Source organism: Podarcis raffonei, chromosome 15, assembly GCF_027172205.1.
Source record: "Podarcis raffonei isolate rPodRaf1 chromosome 15, rPodRaf1.pri, whole genome shotgun sequence".
NCBI classification, from domain to species: domain Eukaryota; kingdom Metazoa; phylum Chordata; class Lepidosauria; order Squamata; family Lacertidae; genus Podarcis; species Podarcis raffonei.
In genome coordinates this window covers 18,537,529-18,550,412 of record NC_070616.1, presented here as the reverse complement: position 1 = coordinate 18,550,412, position 12,884 = coordinate 18,537,529, and the positions used below count along the sequence as shown (strand labels likewise).

Sequence of the window (12,884 nt, the reverse complement as noted above, 5' to 3'; positions counted from 1 at the left end):
TATATGGTTATTAACTACTGGAAGAAGAGCAAGTTATACTGGGAGAGAGTGGAATTTGCAAGATGCCATCTACAAGAATTAACCAGGGCACTGTAGCTTAACGATGGAGGGTTAAAACTACATGACTGGCTACCGACGAAAGAGGAGTGGCAGATGAAATTAATGGACTATGCAGTACTAGATAAGATGGCAGGGAGAATTTGAAACCAGCAGGACCAGAAATTCTTGAAAGATTGGAGTAAATATGTGAACTATTTGAAAAACAATTGTAATCAATTGACAACGCTTGTAGGATTACAAGAAGTTCTGTAAGGAGAACTATATGAAATATTGCAGGGAAAATTTATGAGAATGGATTTTAAGTTATGGACTCTTAAAAGTAATAGTGAAAATAATGAAATGTAAGGCTAAGTGATGAAGGTTGAAAATCATTAGACGTGGTTGATGGAAGTCCTAGGCTTATAGCCAAAATGTTGTATAAGATGAGAGGAGATGTTATGTTTTGTATGGAAAATATATATAAAAACTAATAAACATATATTAAAAAACAAAACAAAACTACATGACTGGCACTTGAGCCAGCTCTTATGGATTCAGTTGCATTACATTGTGCGGGGTGTTTGCAACTGATACTATGAAACCCACTGGTTAAGTTCAGAATAATGCCTTTTGGAAGGAATTGCAGGTGGGGAGAATGCTGTTCACATCCTACCTGTTGGCCACTGTGAGAACAGAGTGCTGGATTGGATGCACCTTGGTCCTGATCCAGCAGGGGTCTTCCTGTAGTCTCATGTTGTTAAAATAAGCAAGTTAAATAATGTTTGGTAGCACCGGTCGAGCGTGGTTCAAGACCTTTTGCTGCCTAAGGCAAAAGATAAGTTGGTGCCCTTCCTGTTTCATGTAGAGAAACTGTCTAGATTGACAGTTGAATCATATTTCAACACTAGTGACTGGACATCATCCCCAACCATATATGAGAGCATCAAGCAGGTTTAAGGGACATAAGGCAGGCTGTGCAGCATGCACAGGTTTGTGTGTGCTGCACAGCCACCCCCTGCACTTTAGCATTTTCTCTTGATGGTACCTGTCTCATTTTGCCTAACTGGAGAGCCGGCCCCAGGTTTTAAAGGATGACAGACTGCTATTCTGTACAGATTCACTCTGAAATGTAACAAAGGCACATTTGAGGTTAAAATGAAACCAGAAGGCTCAAGAACATAGAAATAACCTTTTGAGACTTTAGCAGATTAAGCAGCACAGAATTATTTCAGCCTTAATTGTCACCAAAAGCATAGTAATTAGTTGTCACCTTAGCAATGGTTGCCTTAGAAATAGCCAATAAACAGGTAGATCTTGTTTGAAGCCACAGAGTTAAGTTACACTTTTACATGAAAAAGGAGGGACCCTGATCATTGCTTTGCTCTCCTCCAGAGAAGAACAGAAAATAGACATATCCCAATCTCTAGGCTATCAAGTTATGGCCTTTACTTTAGTAGGCAATTGTACAACTGCATACATTTTCCTACACCAAGTTCTAACTGACCTATTTCTTTTTCATTTAAGAATAATTTAAAATGATATACAAAACTATGCAAAAACCGTATCCTCAGAATGAATAAGGATAATCCATATAACAAGCTATTTCATATTATTTTCTACAGTAGATTCTTAGCCATGGGAGAAAGCTTTCCCCCACAGCATGTGCATTGACAAGGCAGCTATGGCAATAGATCACCTTTCCTAAAGGGTTTGGAAGAATATGATGCTAACGTCCAATACCAAGATGAAGGTCTTCCAGGCTTGCATGCTGAGCATGCTGCTTTATGGAAGTGAGTCGTGGACAACCTACCACTGCCAGGAGTGATGATGCCTCAGTGTCTTCCACATGCACTGCATCAGGAAGATTTGGGACATCACATGGCAGGACAGTGTCACACCAAGATGTACTCTCCAAAGCCAACATTAAATCCCATATTTGTGACTGCACACATTAGGGGAAGGGCAGGAGCACAGTAGTACAGCATCTGCTTTGCATGAAGAAGGACCCCAGTTCAAGCCCTGGTGTCTCCAGGTAGGGCTGGGAATGATCCCTGCCTGACACCTTGGAGTGTCAGTGCATACGGTTCTGAGCTTGACAGACCAGTCATCTGACTCAGTGTAGGGCAGCTTCCTATGTTGCCATATTATATCAGCCCCATCATATCTTGGTGGTCCTGCCCCAAATGCTCATGCTAGCTCTAAACCCAAAAGAGATTTTACAGGAGGCTTGCATGGCTCACCAGAAAGGAAGCCAGGCAGGAAACTTTACTGATTCGGGACAGATAAAATAAAATTCTTTTTCACACAGAATATGGCTAAACTATGGAACTCCCACAGAAGGCAGTGATGGCCACCAACTTACAGATGGCTGCAAAAGTAGATTAGATAAATGTATGGTGTGGAGGACTATTGATGGCTTCTGGCCATGATGGCTCTGCTCTGCTTCCACAGTTGGAGTCAGTAATGCTTCTGAGTACCAGTTGCTGGAAACTACATGAAGGGAGCGTGCTCTTGTGGTTGTGGGCTCCCACAGGCACCTGGTTGGCAGCTGGTGGTGAGATCTGGTTGCTGGACTAGATGGGCCATTGGCCTGATCCAGCAGACTCTTTCTATGTTCTTATGCAGAAAATGTGGTGCCCTTCAGATATTGTGGACATCATCTCTAGCTATTTACCTTGCTGGCTGGGGCTCACAGAAATTGCACTCCACATCTTCTGGAGGGTGCCATGTGGCTGGCGCTCTCTCTCTCTCTCTCTCTCTCTCTCTCTCTCTCTCTCTCTTCTCATAAATAAAGGAGCAACAAGAAATTTCTGATGCCCAGTGGCGTAGCGTGGGTTGTCAGCACCCGGGGCAAGGCAAGTAATTTGCGCCCCCTAACCCATGGATTTGTGCCCCCTAACCCTAACCCCCAGATGTTGCGCCCGGTGCAGCTGGCCCCCCTGCACCCCCCACGCTACGCCACTGCTGATGCCAATCAGCTACAATTAAGTCCAGTGCCACCTAGTGACTGAACTAGATAATGGCATGATCCACATGCCCACACACAAATTCAACAGCATTTCCCAGTCATTCTCTCTTACACTCACACAACCCCATATTCCATTTATGCTACTCAGCCAGCCAAATGATCACCATTGATGGCGTTGTCCCCACACTTCTCTTGTCCCCTTCCTACCAACACCCATTCCAACCAACGCCCCCATCTGTCCCTAACAAGCATAGTAACAGGTGCTTGAACTGTTCCAAATGTTCAGAATTTTTTCCCATTGGTATTCTATTGCATCTCAGCAGTTGAACCAGCATGGGTGTGCATACGTGCATCTGTGGGAGTCTTTTTAATAAACCAAAACCAGAACTCTCTCTGGGGAAAAACCCATGGTTGAGTTTGAACCCAGCAGCCTACATGCTTTCCTTCACATTTTTATTTTTGTCTTCTGCATCAGATTAGGGGACCAACTCCTAAAGCGATTATTTCCTGCAACTTTACATGTTGTGTGTTTTAATTTGGTACCTCATTTGTGTCTCTATGGAGAGAAGCACGTTCAACCTGATGGGTTCGAAGCTGGCATTGGCTTCAAAAATCAAAACTGCAAAAATAAAAATAAAACCTCCTGCTACTACTACAGACCATGTAACGTAGTCTTGTGGTGAGAGGGGAAGGATGTACTAGGCTGCTGCAAATCCCTGCAAAGTTCTGCTCCAGACTTCCATTGCCCACTTTTATCTGCTTGGCTCCTCTTACTTCTGCAACCCATGAGGCTGCTGTCGCTGTCACTCAGCCTCAGGCAGCAAGCCCTTCAGGCTACAACAATGGCTGATGGCAGTGTGGAACCAACCAAATGCCATTTAACAGAGCAACAACCATTTCCATGAACTGCAACACTGGTGGCTCCAGTTTTAGGCCACTTCCACACCAGCTAGCCATTGAACACAGAGCTGGCACAGCCAGTAGGAAGGGTGAGACCACTGCCTCAGGTAGCAGAAGCCCCCACAGGTGGCATGCCTAGGGGTCCCATGCCTGCCTGCCACCTCCACAATTGGCAGAGAAGCGCCACTGTCACCAACACCAATTGTAGGCAAGATTGTGTCCATTGGGGGGGGCAAGATCTTGCCTGAATATGGCGCTGATGGAGGTGCTGCTTCTCCACCAGTGGCGGAGGTGGCAAGGTGTATAGTGGCTGCAGAACAGGCAATGACGGTAGGAGTCAATAGGTGATGGTGGGAGCAGCAGCAGGGCAAGGCAGCACTTCCTGATGCACTGTTGCTGATTGAGCCCACACCCTCCAACATTTCTCCTATGAAAATAGAGATGTTGCCTCTAATATTTCTCTGACAAAAATAGGGACATCCTATTTCATACACTCTTGAGAGACTCTTGAGAGTCCCATGGACTGCAAGAAGATCAAACCTATCCATTCTTAAGGAAATCAGCCCTGAGTGCTCACTGGAAGGACAGATCCTGAAGCTGAGGCTCCAATACTTTGGCCACCTCATGAGAAGAGAAGACTCCCTGGAAAAGACTCTGATGTTGGGAAAGATGGAGGGCACAAGGAGAAGGGGACGACAGAGGATGAGATGGTTAGACAGTGTTCTCGAAGCTACCAGCATGAGTTTGACCAAACTGCAGGAGGCAGTGGAAGACAGGAGTGCCTGGCGTGCTCTGGTCCATGGGGTCATGAAGAGTCGGACACAACTAAACAACAACAAAATTCCATACACTCAACATATCTCCAATGAAAATAGGGACATCCTAAGGAAAACTGGGACATTCCAGGAACAAATCAGAATCTGGGACAGCTTCTATAAATCCAGGACTGTCCCTGGAAAATAAGGACACTTGGAGGGTCGGTGAGCACACATCCTGATTTGTTTGAACAAATTCTGTGGGGATGCTTAGACAATGCTACTGGTTACTAAGGCTGTGCGTGTATGCTGCCTTGTGAAGCCTTTGCCTCAAAAAGCTTCATATAAGTCCAGTCAATCAGTCAATGCTCTTTCAGGATGACAGCAGCCATTCTCTTCTGAGAAGTTCCTCAAGCCAACAGCTATCCACAAACCAGTCCAAAAACCTTGGTCAATGCTGACCCACAGGGGGAAGTTAAATGATACTCTTTTCCTACCCCCTGCTTCATGTGATGGTGTGGATGTCTTCTTCAGCAGAGGGGAAAGATTGACACCCCCCCGTGCAGCATAACATTTTATTGACTGTTTTGGAATTTCCTCAGCACCACAAGCTGTTCCTCTGTCACTCCAGCCCTTATTGAATTTAGGGAGATGGGTGGGATGGGGGAGAGGAGAGAAAGGAACCAGTCCTTGCTCTCTCCATATGTTGCTTTGGTTAAGAAGCAAAGCTCACTAAATGTTATGGAATATGTAGGGAGAGGGCCAGGGGGGTTGGGGGTGGATGGGGAGGGAGAAAGGAAGATAAATCCATCAACTAACAAGATAAGTGCCTTGTTCCTCCATCTGTTACTGCTGGGTTCTTATCTGGGATTGGAGCGTGGCAGGAGCGGTACATCTTGTGTCAGGCATTATATCCCAAACTCATATGAATGCATTTTCATGCTTGCAGCAATCTCTGATCCGGGCACCGGCTTTCACAACACTTGTCCTCAGGCACTCCCCACCTCTTTGCATTGCAAAGCGAATTGGGAAATTGATGGCGCAGGAAAGGCAGATGGGGTATGCAAGCTCCCAGAGAGTAGCTGCAGAGCTGCATTTGTGCTAAGTAAATATTCCTGTACCCTGCAAATATATACACATCCACAGATATCCTTTATTTAAAAAAATGGGCACATAATATGGATCACACTCTGCGATTGATGTGGCCCATGCCTTATCTAGAATTGTTATCTGCATACAGTGGAAGAAACTCAGCTCAAGTGTCATAACTTATTTGTTGCTGTTGGGGCGGGGGGTCCAGCCACTTTCAGGGGAAATAAGAGAGCTTATATAATAATGCAAGGTGGCAAAGGGTTGCCCCATCTCTCTCTCTCTCTCTCTCTCTCTCTCTCACACACACACACACACACACACACACACACCTTTTTTGCAGGGAAGCAGGGGTACAGCACAGCAACTAACTGGGTTCTCAACTGTTAAAAAGTAATAACAATGTTGAGCTTTTGTCAAAGATTTGATAGGAAGATTTGATGATGATGGGGGTGGATCTTGCTTGACTTCAGAGAAGGCATTGCACTACAAATCTACTATAAAATATAAATAGATAGATACATAGATGTGCATATTTGTGTACACACACACACACACACACACACACACACACACTTACTTATATCTGGACCACCTTAGAAAATATACAGAGAAAGCAGCTGGGAAGCACATAGATACCCAGCAGGTGACACTAGTTCTAAAGAAGCTGCACTAGATTCCACTACCACCACCACCACCACCCCAGCAAAAAAAGCAATAGGGTGCCTATATAGCTGCGCTGGGTGTAGTTTCTCATCAGCCAGTTTCAAAACTCCTTCCCTCTCCTCTCTCCAGACTCAAGCCTATCTCCTGCACCTTCCCTGTTTCCGAGCACATGAAGGCTCCCCAAGTAAGGAAACTGAGTACAACTCCAACCTGGTTGGCAATCCAGAGAGGTTGGAAGAGCCAATTGCTAATTTAATGAGCCACTGATGGGGATCTAGTCTGCAAAAACAAAAAAAGGGTGTGCAGGTCCTCATGATTTTAGAGTACCTGCTTGTTCAAAGCTAGGCTCCTACTGATTCATTCTCAGGACCAATACACTTTTCCCATCTGCAGATAAGGACAAAATGGCACCAATTCACACCCCACCCCAAATCCCATGTACTGTAGCTGACTTGTACACAGGAGCACAAGAAATTGCCTTATACCAAATCATTCTATTGATACATCTAGTTTTGTATGGTCTACACCAGTGTTTCCCAAACTTGAGTCTCCAGCCGCTTTTGGACTACAACTCCTATCATCCTTAACCACTGGTCCTGCTAGCTAGGGATGATGGGAGTTGTAGTCCACAAACAGCTGGAGACCCAAGTTTGGGAAACACTGGCTTACACTGACTGGCAGTAGCCCTCTAGAGTTTCAGGCAGAGAGTGTCCTCCAGCCCTACCTGGAGTAACCACTGAAGATAGAAAGTAGATGGAAAGCAGATGCTCTACCACTCAGGTACAGCTTCAAGGGAGGTGGCAATGGGACAGCATGCTGCACTGCACCTGGGGGGAGCAGACTAACTTAGGTGGTGCAAGGAAGGCAGTGTGGCACACACAGGCAGTAAGCTCACTGTGCCTAATGAAAGGGCTGGCCTCTTCCCAGACACCATCGATGGGCCCTATTCCCAGACACCATCGATGGGCCCTCTGATGGAAAATCCAAGCTAACTGAAGCTTCTCTTGCAATGCAGACTTACACTGAATCTCTATAGGCCTACAGACAGAACTAACTGAAACCTACTTGCCCCAAGTAACCACCTTAGAGGCTGCTATCTGCCAATCATAAAAGCAGCAGACACTTCCTTAGAGAAACGCAAAGGCAAAGGAGACCTCATTTTGTATCGCCAGGCATCCCGCTGTGCCTACATTTTGGTATGAAAAATAAAAAAGGGCTCTTGCCATCTCCTTGCTCCCTTTCCGCCCCACCACACAAGAGGTTAAAGTGGTAAAGAACAACCTGGAGGCAGATAACAGAATGACAAGCACTCGATAAAAGGGAAACAGAATCTGTGTAGGAAACTGGCAGAGAAGGTGTTGGGGATTTCTAGGGCAGCCACAGGAAGCGACAATGACCCCCTATGAACTCAATTTGCTCCACATCTCTAAACCTACCCCAAAATAAAATGAAATAATAGTACTGTGGGACTCCTCCTCTGGCTTGCAAAGGCTTTGCTAAAGACTCTCTGACAAAGGTTGCCTACAGTTTCTGTCAAAAGTGTCAGATTGAGAAGCCTTTGACATATTATAAAGAAATAGGCTGCAGAATGATGGCTGGATAGCTTTCAAATTGGGGGGGGGTATTTTTTTTATTGCATTGATTGCTATTCCCTTCTTCCCCTCCAAGGAGCTCAAGGTGGCCCCCTCCTCAATTAATCCCCACAACAACCCCTGTGAGGTAGGTTAGGCTGAGAGGCAGTGACAGGCCCAAGGTCAACCAGTGAGCTTCACAGCTGGGTGAGAATTTTCTAAATCCTCCACACACAAAAAGTTCCATGCAAGTTTCCTACAAGACTACTTTATCACAAGAGAGAGAGAGAGAAGAGAGAGCATTTATTCATTGCATTTAGAGAAGATGACCTGGGTGGGGCTTCTGGGAGTTTCCTACTGGAGGTGAGTGGGGCCAGACGCAAGAGTGAAAAGAGCAACAGACATGACCCATACCTCTGCATTCCAGCCATACAGAAATCAGGGGCTCCTACATCTCTCCATCCCTGATCTAGGAAAGCAAAAATCATTAACGTGCTTCAAGAACATCCCAACCAGGCATGAGACACCTTTGAGCTGGACAAGGAGAAGTTTGGAGGGTCACATTTGGTCCACTGGCTGAAGTTTCCACATGTCCCCATTTAGATCCTGCCTTGAAAGCTGTGCTGGTAGGATTCTCAGGAACATCCCCATCCAGGCATAGATCAATTATCTTCAGCTGCACTCCCTAAAGCCCTGTGCAATGCTCACAGAATCACAGACATCCTTATTATATGTTTTTTCTTAGGAAAACTAGAATGGGGAGAGCCAAGCAAGGCAGAGTCAAAATCCTTGCAGCGAGGGCCTCTGTCTCCCACAAAGGCAAGGCAGCTGCCTGCACATCTTACTGAGTGCTGGCCCAAACCCCATGCCTGCTTGCCTGGCTGCCTTCCCTTTAATGAGTAGAAATCCTTCCTACTACGCATTAGCGCCCGATGTAATGATGCAATGAGTTTGCCATTTATCATCATAATGCCAGTCAAACGAACCCCCTAATCACATAAACACAAGGAGGAAAAACGATTAGAGTTTATTTGCAGAGCAGCTTTGAACTCACTTCTGCTGCTCCGGCTGCGTAAGTAAAGGAGACGAGTTCTCAGCCTGGTCTCTGGGTTCGCTCCATGGATGGCCAGGACTTCCCGGGGGGTGGGGGGAGGAACCCACCTACAGGCTTCTGCATATTACTGAGCTGCTGACACTCACTGTAGGGTGGGTAGGTTTTTTATTTCACCTTTCGAGTGTAGAGCATCTATGTAGAGATAGACTCAAGGGCCAATTGCCCACAACTTGCCCAAATGTCTGGCTTGCTGTCCTGGTCCAGGATGTTTGGAGAGTACAAACCTCATTTCCCACAGAATATACAGGAACGCTGTCTCATCATAAGTCAGGTTTCAAAATGCCGCAGGGTCTCAAGCAGCAAGATGGGATGCTAGAAAGAAGAGGGATCTGACAATGTGGGGAGAAACCAATAGGTAGGAGAACCCCTATTCTTCTTTGTGAATACCAGGAAGTGGCACAGAGCATGCAGGTGCAGTGGCGTAGCGTGGGAGGGGGGCAGAAGGCCAGTGGCTCTGGGTGCAAAATTCTGAGAGGGGCACAACCAGACAGCCCCACGACACGCTCCCTCATTGAGGCTGTTTGGCTGAGCTCCTGCCACCTTTTGGAGCTGAGGTGAGGCAAGCTGCACCTGGGCTGGGCATTCAGGGCTGGAGCAGCACCTATTTCTTCTCATGGCTGGTGAAGGAACATCTACGCACCCTGCTCCTGGGCTGGTGGAGCTGGAAAGCCAAGAAATTGCACAGCCACTGGCCGTGGCAGAGCCAACAGCCATGGACCTCCCAAGCTCCCAGCATGCGTCTCCACCCCAGCTGCCCAGTCCACCAGGGGGACGCAACTCTTGCCCTGACCTGGGAGCTGGCAACCCATGCTACACCACAATGCAGGTATCATAAGAACCTAAGAAGAACCCGCTGCATCAAGCCAATGTTCCATCCAGTTCACCTTCCTGTTCTGATGGTGGCCAATCAGAGATCATTGATGGAAACAAGCATGTAGGGTTCAAGCACAAGAGCAATATCCCCTCCTGTGCTATTCAAAAGCATCGCTGCCTCCAACTGTCAAGGCAGAGCACAGACAACCTGGCTAGTACCCATCATAGCCCTCTCCCTCATGACTTGGTCCAATCCTCTTCTAAAGCCATCCAGGTTGGTGGCCACCACTGCCTTCTGTGGGAGAGAGTTCCATTGTATAGCTATACACTGTGTAAAGAAGTACTTTATTTTATCAACCCTGAATCTTCCAACACTGCAATGATTGCAATTGCTGACTAGGTAGGTACCCTTGCAAGTGGTCAGTCTCTTCAAAATGGTTTGCCATGAGTCGGAAAAATATAGTGTAAATGATAAGAGAAGGTGATAGATGTTACTGCTGCGACTCTTGAAGAAGTGGTCAATTGGTCACACCCAGCCTTCCCTACAAACAGATCTCAAGTGGTGCAGTGCAGAGGAGGAGGCAATCATTTGAGCAAGCATGGCATATGGGGAAAAAGTAGAGACCGGGCTATTTATGGTGTGGGCATTGCTAGGTGCTCTTGGGGAGAGGGGAAGCCCAGTAGGAATTGCTTTTGGAGAGGAACCTCCTGATTGGCCTTTGGAGGCAGCAACACTTCTGAATACCAGTTGGTGGAAACCACAGAAGGGAGAGTGCTCTTGTGCTCAAATCCTGCTTGCTGGTTTTCCACGGGCTTTTATAGTTGGCTGCTCATGAGAGCCACACAGGACCCTACCCCCACCGCCGCCGCCTTTATATTTACCTCTCTCTCTTTTGCTCATGTCATCACCTGCTACCCTTCAGCAATCCCAGGGCTGCCTTGTCATGTTCCACGAAAGCTGAAGGCACCCCAATGCCCTATGCAACTCATTCTAATTGCAATCTGTAGCTTTCCTCCCCTTGCAATCCTGGATCTGTCTCGCAAGTCAGTTGAAGTGTGTTTATTGCACAATAATTTCCTCATTAAGTCTAAATTAAATGCATATTTCAGAACCTCAGAGCAAGAGCAAATTGTTACGTCTAGTGCTCAGATGTGAGCGGGTGAACAAACGGATAGATCTTCGGAAAGGACATTGACTTTGAGCCAAATTACCACCCCGCTGATAGGACCGCGCAAATCCCAGTGGCCTCATAAAGTCACATCAGATGCTGAGGAATGTGAGAGAGGCTACAGAGGGAAGGAGAACACGTCCGGGTTGATGCATGAGCTCACCCATTAAACTTAAGAAGCCCATATAATCTTCCAAGCAACACATGCATGCTTGGAAGAAAGCCGGGTCACCCTGGATTTTTTCTAATCCACCTGCATGTTGGGCACCAAGATGGGTCTCCTTTTTGCCGCATTAATAGGTGCTTACAGGAGATAATTTTGGGTAGGGCACCTCTTCACAGAGGAAAGAGAAAACCCGTGGCTGTCCAAAGACTCCATGAAAAAGACAGGACCCCTCCCTGCTTTACATCTGGTTATCAAAGTTAAGGGACAATTGTCTATTTTAGGGTGTGGAGAGCTGTCTGTATTAGGAGTTTTTTGGGGGAGCCCCGATTTTTATTTTCTGCCTACATCACACTGTTTTGGTGTTCACAGTGGGAAGAGACATTTTGCGATTTTGGCTCAACTGGCATTGGGTTCAGGCAGGTGAGAGAATTTAAACACCTAAGGTATTACTGGGTTACAAGTTCTCTTGGGTCACCTTCCACTGACTTGGCAATGTCTTTTAGACTAGGCATGTCCACTGTGGTGAATGTTGACCAGCAGGACCACAGTGGACATCTCAGGTTCACATCCTCAAGGTACACATAAGCAAGCATAACTGCTTCCTACAGACTCCACAGTGAGCACAAACTTACAGCAGAACTGGACAGAGACTGGGCGAATTCCAGGACACCCACACAGTTCACAGGACAAGCTAGTGCCATCCACAAACCTCCTATGTGTTAAAGTGCAGATCCCAGAATATCTAGCTGTGGTGCAGGTGCTCAGGTTTTTTCAAGAGGCATCAATGCAAGAAAGCATCCCTTGAAGAGAAGACATTTGGAAACTGCTGCCAGAGTAGCAGCATAAAAGATCACCCCCATCTCATTGGCACCCTGCGCAAACATCTTTGAAGGCAGATGTGCAGGAGCATCGGGACTGGGGTGAGGGAAGCTCAATGAAGCCCAGCAAGGTGCCCCAAGGAGCGAGAGAGAGACTGAGAAGGAGCGTGTAATAGGCTGACGAAAGGGATGGCAACACAGGGAGAGGGAAAGATTAATGAGGATTTCACAAATATGATAATTTCCGGACACCACGGCTTTATATTTAACTGTGTCTTGGTCTGCTGCGGAGTGGAGGAGATGCAATGCCAGCTAAGCTGCTTGTGCGAGCCAACGAGAGTCTCTATATTTGCAAAGCTGCCCACTTTGAGAGAGTTTCATGCTCCTTTGCTGCACTCATCCGATGCTCCATTGCATTTTGATGCGGTGCTTTATACGGCTGTGCAAAATGACAGGGATAACATTTTTCCTACACTTTAGTTGAGTTTAATAACTAGGAGGTGTTTTTTTTAATCAAATGGCTTCCAGCAACCATGACATGAGCATCAACAGCTAGTGGTTTCTAAAGACCGGATGCCCCCGACATACTTGGAAGTTGATAGGAAACTGTCTAGCAGGTGGAATCTTAACCGGCAGAAGTCTGCAGATTTGTGGTGGGGTGGTCTCCCTCCCTCACATTTTGCCCTGCGGTGTCTTCAAACCTGCTCTGATGAAGCAGCTTCATTCCATTAGACTGAAGAATGGCAGTAACCCTCAGGAGAGCTGAAAATTACCATGGTCCCCCGCACACTGTCACTGAATATGATTGAAAGAGGG

General features: G+C 46.7%; 1 protein-coding gene across 1 annotated transcript in view; it reads right to left on the bottom strand.

Annotated features, from left to right (window-relative positions):
* NTM (neurotrimin) overlaps positions 1-12,884 on the bottom strand; it is an 813,345-nt gene that overhangs the window by 740,295 nt on the left and 60,166 nt on the right. The window lies entirely within an intron of this gene.